This window comes from Anser cygnoides, chromosome 6 (genome assembly GCF_040182565.1).
Source record: "Anser cygnoides isolate HZ-2024a breed goose chromosome 6, Taihu_goose_T2T_genome, whole genome shotgun sequence".
Taxonomy (NCBI): domain Eukaryota; kingdom Metazoa; phylum Chordata; class Aves; order Anseriformes; family Anatidae; genus Anser; species Anser cygnoides.
Genome location: NC_089878.1, coordinates 36647632 through 36658326, shown reverse-complemented (window position 1 = coordinate 36658326; position 10695 = coordinate 36647632). Strand labels below are relative to the sequence as shown.

Below are 10695 nucleotides of genomic sequence, written 5' to 3'. Positions count from 1 at the left end.
TCGCATTTTAGTTTTCATTGCTATGAATTCATAGAAATAGTATGTTTCCACTGAAATGTTGCCTGACCTAACCTACAGCAGCCTTGCAAAGCAAAGTGCTCCATTATCCTACCTTTTCTTCTGTAATTTCAATTTTGAATGGTTTTAAGCATTCTCCCCAATCATTCTTCATGCTAAGCTGGGGGGAACTCGGCAGCGATCACCACTGAGATGTACCTGCTTTACTTGATACTGCTCATGGTACTGCTTAGCTTCATATTTGAGTATGAAAATGCACTTCTGTGAGTATTTTCTGTCAGTGTGAGATCTGGTGGCACTCAATTTAGCAATATTTGGGGCTAAAGTACCACATAAACACAGGGATGACTTCAAAGTCCAGGCACGTGGGCAGGAAACAAAATTTCTAGTTTTCATAGCCTGGTTCCACGTAATTAAATTTCTAATAGGAAATGGATATGCACATAACTTGCTCTTTATGAGTACTCTGAATTCTGAGTTTGCCAAGAACTGAGCAGTTATTATGATATAAGTAACATGTATTCAGTGTACATAACACAGCTGTTTGTGGCATTTTTCTTAGACTATGGCAAAGAAAAATGTTACCCACAGGACTAAACAGCTTTGTTCATAAAACATTGCAAGTATGGAATTTTAATCTAATCTACTTAACTATTTTATCAACATGCTTTGGGTTGATTAAATCAGTTTTTTTATGCTCCAGGATTTAAAATCCTGTCATTGGATGTTTGTGTGTGAGCTCCGGAGTTCACCATTCAGTGGGGGTGAAAATGTACAGTGGAAATTAAAGACTGCTCAGAATTCTGTGTAGCAAACCCACTTTTTAATGATAGATTTTTATGTTATTATTATTTTTCTTTTTTGTTGTTGTTGTTCACTGTGCAGTCAGGGCACGTGAGGTTTTTTTTTTGTTTTGTTTTGTTTTTCTGAACCAAGTTTACTGCTGAAGGTAGCGGTGTAGTTCCCAGTAAAGCATAAATCTGTGGTGCAAAACCCTTGTAAGAACACATGATATTGCTACTGTGAGTATTCAAATGGAAAGAAATGAAAAATTATATATTTTAAAGTGTTTATAAAACACTGTTGCCCTATGGTTTGCTGATACAAATTCTCATCTTTTGTACTTTTTTTTTTTCCAGAAGCAGTATTGGTAATGAACTTTGGATACTGTTGATGGGCATCTGGATGTGAAATGACACTCACAGGCTAAAAATCAAAAATGAGAGAGGGCCTTTTATCACCCTATTTCCTCCACAAAGCCAAGAGATATACTTATTTTTCCCATTGCTGTACACCTTGTGACTGCTGATGATTTAATGCTGCAAGAAACATTTTGGCCATTTGATGGTAAGTCCCACAGGCTCTTTTGTGCATTGATAGAGCTTCTTGGTGGTGTGCACTGTAATTATTATCACCCAAAGGGGAAAGACTGGCAACATCCCACCTCCTCCCAAAGCAAAGGCTGGTCTTGGTGAGGAGCGGTCCTGCACCTGCACCAAAATTTAACAGAAAAGAATTTTGAACTGGTTCGCACTGGCTTTACTTTACCATCTTCCTTTATTCTTCCTTTATTCTCTATAGCTTTTGCTCATGAGACTATTTTATACATTCAAAATGTACATTTTGAATATGTACGTTGTACATTTTGAACATGTATATTTTTTTCCAAAATATACATTCTGTTCAGAATAGTTTCATGGGGAAAATACTTTGATCCAAAATGGATGCTTGGATTTAACCAAGACTACAATATGTAGCATATATCTGCTAGAAGAAGGAAAAATGTAGTTCTTGGGAGACAGAATTTAATTAACTTGACTTACATCATTTACTGCAGTATTCATGGATCCAAATTCAATTCTCTTTGACATACCTTTTAAAAAATCCATTGTTATGAAAAGTAAAGTGCAGGTTCATTACTAAAGCTCATTTTGAGTTTCTGCTTTTCTCTGCTACTTTTAAGTTCAGTACGGATTTGACAGGGACTCTGCTTTGCTCCTGAGCCAAGAGAGCTCTGGCTGTTAGCTGAAACCAGCACCAGGTCGATTAAAAATGTGTCCGTTCTGCTCCTTCACTCTTCCATATAGTTTCTAGCCTCTTTTAGCCCTCTGGATCCTATATAAGTAACTCTGTTTTATATCTATTATCCATTTATGAGGGATTATTAGCTTTGTTGATGAGCCCTTGTATCCAACAACTTGCCTTACCTTTGCTGTCAGTCCTCTGATATCAGCAGGTAGCTTGCATTGCACTGTGTTGCATTGCATTGTGTTATATTATACTTTATGTTATGTTTGTTACGTTACGTTACATGTTATGTTATTGTTGGCAGTTAGCTGGTATTTTCAGTAGAATCCCTCTGATTCCATTTCCCACATTGTTTACCATGTCGATGCGTCTGGATAATATGGTGTTGTTGCTTACTAGAGAGAGAAAAATGAATAACAAAATCTTTACCATAACACCTCACCTTTTCTCATCTGGACTGTACATGTCCCATCCATACAAATATTCTGTAAGTGTGGGAATCCAGATGAGTAATGTAAACCATGCTCACAAATCCTGGGATACCAGCATCACAGCGTAAAAGTACAGCTGGTGGCATTCTCACTGAGAGAGTTAATCATGCTTAATGAACCCAGTGAGGTGGAAAGCAGAAATTCAGCCACAGCCACCTTTAGTTTTCCATGGTCCTGGTAAATTGTTCAGTAAAACAATTTGCTGAGGAAGAAAGGCTGCAGGAGGCTGTTGTTAATGACAAGGCACTGTGGAATGAATATAATGCTCCTCTTGCTTCTCTATTGTTCTTTCCTTGGCTATAAACACAAGTTGTGGCAAGGCATTTTGCTGCTACGTACGTATGTGCTGGCTGTCATACTGCAAGCCCAGGACGCTGTTGCAGACGGCAATGGTTGAAAACTATGAATGACAAAAGCCAGTTGCACCAAGAATAAGCGTCTCTGCTTCCAAACTAATTTTTCAGTGCTCTGGCACAGTTTTTCTCTGTCTAGCAACCGACAGGAGCATTTGTGAAAGGGAAAAGGGAAAGACAAACCACTGCACAAAATGTGTAACCACTTCCAAACACTTTTCCTGCCTGTTGGAGGCCTAGCACCATGCACTGGCCAGGTACCTCCCAAACTCATTACAGCCTTTCAGCCATGGGGCTGTGTCAGTCATTTATTATAATTTATTTGCCCGTGCCCATTCACACGCTGCTGCTGGTCTAGGGGTGGTCAGCTAAATGCACCGAGGGCTTCACCCTCTGGCTGGGAGCAGCAGTACTCCTAACTTGTGGCAAATGAGGTGTGCTTACAGCAAATATATTCTGTGCCAAGTCAAAAGCCTCAGTCTTTGCTTTTTAATCAACTGAAAAAGCTGTTTATTGCTGTCTCTATATAAGTGTCTGCGCATCCCACTTTAATTAACTGTGTCAGGCTTGGCTGTCATTCGACACAGGTTTTATTGGAAGAGATGTTAAATCGCAGCTTTCATAACTGTGTCTTCAACACATCTGTACGGAGCTCTTTTATGTAACAATTAGTTTCCATCAGCTGTCTTTTGTTTCGCGTTCACTCATGGGTAGCCTCATCAAAGTCCAAAGTCCACCACAGCTTTCCTCCCCTCCCACCTCCCTCACTGCTGCAGGAAGCTTGGGCCCAGGCCCCAGGCACAGGGCCACTCAGGGAAGGCCGCCCACACAAAACAACCTCCTTTGGGGTTTACCACAGCTCCCTGAATGTTTCCTGATGTCGGGGAGCCCTTGTGGCAGCGCTGGCCATGCCAGCTGTGTGACACTGCCAGTTCTGACGAGTATTGGTCTTGCACTTCTTCCTCCAGGCTCTGCCTCAGGCCTGCTCCTGTCCCTGTCCCACTGTCTTCACCACATGGGGCGTTGCATTCAGGCTTCCCAGTCTGTTTTAACCAACTGCTTACCCACCACCATGATATTTTATGTTCCTTTTCACAAATGTCAGGTTAGGGCTTTCTCCTTTTACTGTCTTTGATCCTTGGAGAGTTCATAGAAGGGCAGAGGATATGTTCCTCTGCTGCCTGAGCCAGGGTTTTCAGAGGCAGATAGTGAGCTCAAGGGACCAGCGCACGTGAACCTTTTCCCCCCACTGTGTCCTGAGGACATGGGGCACTCTCCAAGGAGCCCCAAAGAGCCTTTGCTCTTCATGGCCTACAACCAGGGGGTCCTTTCCCACCTCCTGCAACAACACCGATCCACCCACTAACGAAGGTGTTTTTATGCCTCCATTTGTTCATCCTCAGCATTTGTTCTTTTTCTTTTTCCCTGCCTGTTAGCGCTTTAGACACTTGCTGCGTTTGTCAGCTAATGCAGCCCTGCTGTTTACAAGTTAAGCTAGGTGGCCAATTTCCTCTTCACGACTCTTCGTTAAATATTTAAGAGCACTTAGATACTAGCCTGGTGCTTTCCTGTACGTGCACTAGATCACTCCCAAGTGCTTGTCTCCTGTGGCTCTCAAACCCAAGGCTGGGGAAGCAAAACACGAGCCACCTGCCCCACCACTGCCTGCTCCTGGGTATGAGGGGCTCAGCTAATGCGGTAGGTAGGAGGAAACCGAAGACAAAAAGGCACATTATGTCTGACCCCAAACTGCTGCAGATTCTGGGGGTTTTGTTTAATGGTGAGAGGCCGAGTCAACATGCACACCTACGAATGTCCTACAGGGCTGTCATCTGAGTGTGAATTTGTGGTTTATGGGTTCAAACTGCCTCGACGCTACAGATGTCTAAATAGGGGACTGGAAATTATCAAAATAAATTTGCCCTTGCAGGAGAGACCCAGGTGGTAGGTTGTAAGGAGAATATTTAATGTGCAGAATTGTACATTCCTGTACTGCACTGTAATACTATCGCTGTTGTAATTGTACATGAAGTCTTCCCATCATTTTTAAATTCTTTTGGGATATGCTATGAGACTCATCTTTCTATACAAGGATATTTATTGATGAAACTAGTTTGAACTAGCTTGAAAGTGTCAGGTATTTATATTTAACATTAAATTATTGCTACTTTCTCAGGCATTTAGGGAATGATCTATTTTAGTATTCCTGTGATATCTGCTGTGAACTTAGCTACTGTTGCTTGTAATAAGAAAACAGTCTTTTTTTTTTTTTTTTTCTTTATTGTTCTAGAATTGACCAAAACCACATGGCTGATGGCTGTTTAGGCCAAGGAGCCATAAGACCATATTCCCCCCCAGGACCTTCCCTATAAAAGATAGAAGCTGTCAAAATGGCGCATTTAGTGAAGAGATGAACTACTTATGGGAAAAACGTTCTGCTAAATGTTTTCCTGTAAAATCCTAATGGCAGATATGGGAATGTTTGGCCCTCCTCTGAGTGTGACACATCCTGTGGAGACACCATATTAACGTCAATGGGAGAACATAAAAGATACATTTTACATCCTTTCTGAAAAAAAAAAAAATATATATATATGTATATATGTGTGTGTATATATATATAAACTGCTATATTCTCATAGCTCTATCTCCACAATATTTGCCTTTCTCAAGCTAGCATGGTCTTTTCAGTCAGTGGCTGGTCCCAGTGACATCTAGCAATTTCGGTCAGGTGCTTGAATATCCCATTTGAGCAGAGCCACAGACAATGCATATTTTTGCCCAGTTCTCCTATTACATAAAGTCCTGCTGGGCATACAGCATCAGAGACGGCCCTGCAGAGTGAGAGAGCTCAGGGTGGTGATCATCTCTCCTGGGTCCTTGCAGGTGGAGCATGTTAGTGCCAAGGTGGCTGCACATTGACCTGTCTCCACAGGAGTCACAGACTAGCTGGCGTGAGTTGTGTTTCTCTGTCCTACACTCAGCCTGGGTAGGTAGATCAGAGGACGGATTTTTCTTTTTATTTATATTTATGCAGGATGTCTGTTCTTTGTTCCAGTGAAAGCAGAGCAAAATTCACGGGTACCTACTGTAACATCTTTGCAGAGGCACAGCCAGCACCACTGCCTGCCATCCCTCCACCACTGCAGTCTTTGCTAGGCAGGTGTATCCTGAGGAAAACTAATAGCTCTGCACAGTGTCCTCACTCTCATGACTAAAATACATCGGTTTTGTGAGCTCTTCTGCCCTTGCCAGTATACATCACGTTTTCTTCCCACACACTTACACTTCACTAATGCTATCAATAATGTCCTCCTTCTTCCATATATTTCCTTTTTTTCATTTCTCCTGCTGCATTCCTGGCATTTTATCAGCACTTGCTCCGTATTAACCCCCCTCCATCCCCAGCTTCCCTCTCCAGCCCGAGCACAGTGCAAAACCATTATAACCAGTAGCTCCCCCCCAATATTTCCAAATGCCCCTGGGACATAGGCATGCTTGTGGCATTGTCCTGTAGGGAGGTCCTTCCCTGTGCACCCACCACAGGGACAAAAGCTGCTGCTCAGCAAGGCACAGAGCACCTTGTCCTCCCCCAGCCATGGCAGCCCTTCATTTGCCAAAGCTGGTCTCCTGACATCTGAATGCTCTTAAAGGACAAAAGAGGTGTGTCACTGTTGAAAAAAGGGTAGAGTTTGGTTTTACTGGATGAAGCTTCTCTCTGCCTCAGTTGGGAACTGCACAATAACACTTCTGGAAATTACAGGTAGGGGGAAAGCATCACTTCTTTTTCCATAGAACTGTGCCTATTTCCCAGCTGAATGAAAAAGGGTTTGTCACATATATCCGTGCAGTGGTCATTGGGATATAGGGTGCGCTGCTGTCAAAGCTGCGTGTTGGTGTGGTGAGTCAGGGCTGTTTCAAAGCCACCTTTGCCTTTTTCCCCAGACTTCACCTTCATTCTGCCCTGCAACTTCTAGCCAAGGTGGAAAGAGCCAGCTGTGAGGCCAGTACTGGATGTCTTGATCTATTTTCAGCTTCTTCTGTGTAAGATGTAAATGCCCTTTTGTTGCACAATGCAGTGTATTAAGCATCATTGAGCCCCTGTGTTGCAGAAGCACAGAATCCGTTTTGATCTAATCCCCTGACAAAAGTACTAAAATAAACTCCTACCTGCATGCATAACGCTCGCTGATCCTGCGTGGCTCTGGCCTGCCTCTTGCAGAGGGACCAGAGGCAACGTGCCCGACACCAACTCCACTTGTGCACCCTGTGCCAAGCTTCGAAGGGGCTGCAGCTCGCTGGGCTGGGGCACACCAAGCCATGGAGCAGGTTATTAACTTATCAAAGCAGGAGCTGGTGCAGGAGCTCACAGCTCTCAGGAAGTCATTTACTGCTGCTGGGGAAGAGCCTGTTTCCCCACTTCCAGCAGACGCTGCAGCACCACCCCGTGCTTCAGCCATCCTCTCTCTGCTGCTGCTACACTGCTGTTTTGCAGGGGGGGTGGTTATGATACTTTTTTCCTTTTTTTTTCTGCAGCAGCACAGCTGGAAATGTAAGATAATATCCCAAATAATTAAGAACTCCTCACACTATAGCTCCTGCTAGCATTCTCTCTCCAAGACATCTTCCAGGGGAGGTGAGCAAAAGGGAGACCTGAGTGTCAGAAAGCTGACAGCCGAGGCGGACACGAGAAGAATTATAGGCATTCAACAAACATTAAAAGGACAATAACACACTGGCTTATGGCTATTTATTTTTTATGAGCGACTTTGGCAGTATTTTGTTTGAAGTTTTGATGGCCATATGTTTTCCAGGGAGGCACAGCACTGTTTGTAAACTGTGCTATAATTGAAATTGAATTTTTATGAAATCTATGTGAAATATGATAACACATTAAAATACTCTCCTTTGGAGAGTTTCCTCATTGATTTTTGTTGCATTAAATCTGTTTACACATCAAAGGAAAATATTACATTCTGCCTGTCTTCATTTCAGTCACACCCTTCCTTTTGTTTCCTGGAGACTGCACATGGCAGAGCAAAATCCCCTCTGTTCAGAGCTCTTCCAGCACTCACACTTCTTTTAGTGAAATGATGCTTTACACTATAATTGGCCTTCTTTCCACCATCTGCTTAGCAAACCAGGAACTTTATGATGTCTTTTTTTCCTTCATCTTTTCAGCAATTCAGCTATATGTATATGCTGGGACCAATTCTGCCCTATGGAAAATACATGGAATTTCATGGCTGACTTCGCTAGGATCAGGATCAGTCCACAGAGGTATCTGCTATGGACAAAATCTGTAGCTGGAGCAGTCATGGCTCAGTTCACTTCAGAGAAGCTGTGCTGGTTTATTTGAGCATCTGTCCCTGGAAAAGTTTTTTATTGTTATGGCAGAAAACATTTGAAATGCAACCAGCATATTTCTTCTAGGGCTTCTCAGGTGTTACTGTAAAGACTGAGCTTTCTTTAATTTTTGTGTGTGAAAATCCCACTTTGTATACATGTATGTATATGTATACAATTCTGTATGCTATTGAAAAGTGAATGCATAGGAAACAAATGCTGTGTTTGAAGGGAAAGCTTATTTTTACCTTGGTACTAAAGAAGGACTTGAGTGAATCCATCTTAATGACAAAACTAAAATGGAAAGCATTCTTAGGACAGATAACTAGATACATGATGATAAACCTTCCCTTGCTTTACTCACAAAGCACCTTGTCAGAGCATCAGCATTGCAAGAATGCCGGTTGTGTTATCTAGCCCAGGTTGCTCTTGTGTGGAGCTAGGCCAAAGGCCTATTTCAAACACAAAAGAAATGATCTATTTTGATGTTTTTCTCTGTCACTGTAAGGATAATAGCTATATGCTATATCACTAGTGCCCGTTGGGTTTGGTTCTGAGTTAAAGCTGATCTCTTGCCAAATCTTAGTTTCATTTCTCCTCTGCCAGTTGCAAAATTGTCATGTTTTTATTCTCCTCTTTGCATTCACTTGGGTTTCATTTTCCTCTGTTTTCAGAACATAAAATGTGCTGCATGCAGTTAGACCATCACTCACCAAAGCCGATTCTGCACCTTACCCACAGAGGCTCCCTCCTGCCCAACAGAGATGTGCAAGGTGGTGGGATGTACTCTGTACCTGTCTGCACTGCCCAGAACATGGGACCGTGTTGCCTTTTTTATATTTGCTTTCCATTGTGTGGCTACAAATGCTTTTACTCATGAGAAAAATTATCTAGCGGCTCATAAAATCCAACAGAAAAACATATTTCCATGGGCTCCTGAGTGGGCAGACACTCCACACCGTCAGCAGCCTGTGTGGTATCTTTTCACTGCACCCTTGCTTTCTTTTGCTGTGTCTTTGTTTTCATTAATTTCTAGGTGTAAAAAAAGTTCAGTTCACTGCAGCCAGAAAAGTCACTGAGACCTATGTAAGGGATTACCTTCTCTGACTGAGACGGAGGAATATCAGCTTGTGATACAGAGATGCTACCAAGATGGCTCATAAAGATAAAAGATGAAATTATTATTATTATTATTATTAATAATAATAATTAAAAGGCTGTGTACTGGAATTTAGAGGCAGGACTTGGATGCTGGGGCCACCTGTAAAATGTCTGTCCAAGCACTGAGAAAGAATATTTCCCATTTTAAGCATGAGGTGTATCAGCAATGAGAATAATCTCCCAAAATGTTGGCACATTTACATTAATGCTGCTGTGAAAGTTCCTTGAAGGAACAGCAAAGTTAACACAGGCAGAGGTTAATTTATTTATTTATAGCATGACTTAATGATCTAGGAAAAGCTGCAAGGTAGCAAGTTAAACTGGTATTTGTTTTCATCTCACTGTGCCTTCAAAGTCTGAATTTGAACCTGGCACCATCCATGGAGACCCTGGTGCACCAGCCCCAGCCATCTCTTCTCCCTCTTTCCTTATGCCCATGGACGTGGCAGTGTGTCTGAGGTAAGAAAATTCAAGATTTGCTGGTGCCAAAGATTGCCACAAAGCCTGGTGGAGACCATGGCAGTGGCTGACCACTGACTTTTTTACCCACAGGCTGCTGGTCCAAAGGGGACTCCTTGGCGGCAGGGTGGCAGTGAGAGACATGTAGGTAATTGTCCTGCACGTTTCAAAGAAAAGGTGAGGTCTGCTGTGCCTCGTTTACTACTAGGAAGAGTGGAAATAGAAATGGGGAGTGTATTTTAAAGCTAAGACATAGCTTTCCCTAAACACAAGTTGTAACACAATTCCTAAGAAGGCACCTGAGGGTATGAGGAGTTCATAGTCCTAAATTTTTCTGGCGTAAAAAAATAATTTAAAATAAATTTAAAATAATTTAAAAAAAAATAAAAAGAAAAAAGAAAAAAGAAAAAAGAAAAAAGAAAAAAGAAAAAAGAAAAAAGAAAAAAGGGAAAGGGAAGGGAAGGGAAAGGGAAGGGAAAGGGAAGGGAAAGGGAAAGGGAAGGGAAGGGAAGGGAAGGGAAGGGAAGGGAAGGGAAGGGAAGGGGGAAGGGAAGGGAAGGGAAGGGAAGGGAAGGGAAGGGAAGGGAAGGGAAGGGAAGGGAAGGGAAGGGAAGGGAAGGGAAGGGAAGGGAAGGGAAGGGAAGGGAAGGGAAGGGAAGGGAAGGGAAGGGAAGGGAAAGAGAAGAGAAGAGAAAAGGAAAAAAAAAAAAAAGAAAAGAAAAGAAAAGAAAAGAAAAGAAAAGAAAAGAAAAGAAAAGAAAAGAAAAGAAAAGAAAAGAAAAGAAAAGAAAAGAAAAGAAAAGAAAAGAAAAGAAAAGAAAAGAAAAGAAAAGAAAAGA

General features: G+C 42.2%; 1 long non-coding RNA gene across 1 annotated transcript; it reads left to right on the top strand.

Annotated features, from left to right (window-relative positions):
- Window positions 1-969: 969 nt before the first annotated feature.
- On the top strand, window positions 970-10190 carry LOC125182676 (uncharacterized). Its single transcript, XR_010832503.1, has 5 exons — window positions 970-1365; window positions 8072-8170; window positions 8911-9009; window positions 9753-9856; window positions 9950-10190. It is a non-coding gene; the product is annotated as an uncharacterized lncRNA (long non-coding RNA).
- Window positions 10191-10695: the final 505 nt, after the last annotated feature.